Source organism: Gavialis gangeticus, unplaced genomic scaffold (genome assembly GCF_001723915.1).
Source record: "Gavialis gangeticus isolate Ggan-Ray unplaced genomic scaffold, GavGan_comp1, whole genome shotgun sequence".
Taxonomy (NCBI): Eukaryota; Metazoa; Chordata; order Crocodylia; family Gavialidae; genus Gavialis; species Gavialis gangeticus.
The window spans coordinates 5,584,964-5,585,463 of NW_017729020.1; the positions used below are offsets into that span (position 1 = coordinate 5,584,964).

Below are 500 nucleotides of genomic sequence, written 5' to 3' on the forward strand. Positions count from 1 at the left end.
CACCTAAGCCGACAGCACTTGCTTTTGGGGGGGGGGACCCCTACACATTGCCTAGGTTTCCATCTCCCTTAGTCAAGCCCCATATGCAAATCAGCCCATGCCCCATCCCTTCTGTAGCTATGCCTCCAGGGGCATAGCTCTTCCCAACAAGCCATCTCTCCCCACTCTTTTGCAGGCATGCCCATTTTATGGCCCCTTCCCCTGCTAAACTCCTCCCACAGGCACTTCCATGCAGAATCAAGTCCTGCCTCCTCTGCCAGCTACACCCCCAAGTTTTTATAGCTCCTTCTACCACACTAAGCTCCCAATAAGGCCTCTGCATTATCACCCTCTCCCTCCTTCTCTGTAGGCAGTCCTGCCCCCCCCAAGGCTACAGCTTCTCCCACTGGGCCACACCCCCATCCTCATGGCCAGTCCCTTCCTTAACCAGGCTTGTCAGGTGCTGGCCACACCACTTGCTGCACCACAACTGTCCCCAATGTAGCCACCCCCCCCCCCAC

The 500-nt window shown here is 57.0% G+C and overlaps 1 protein-coding gene across 1 annotated transcript in view; it reads left to right on the forward strand.

Moving 5' to 3' along the window:
- GGCX (gamma-glutamyl carboxylase) overlaps positions 1 to 500 on the forward strand; it is a 20,402-nt gene that overhangs the window by 19,333 nt on the left and 569 nt on the right. The gene's annotated exons all lie outside the window — the stretch shown is intronic.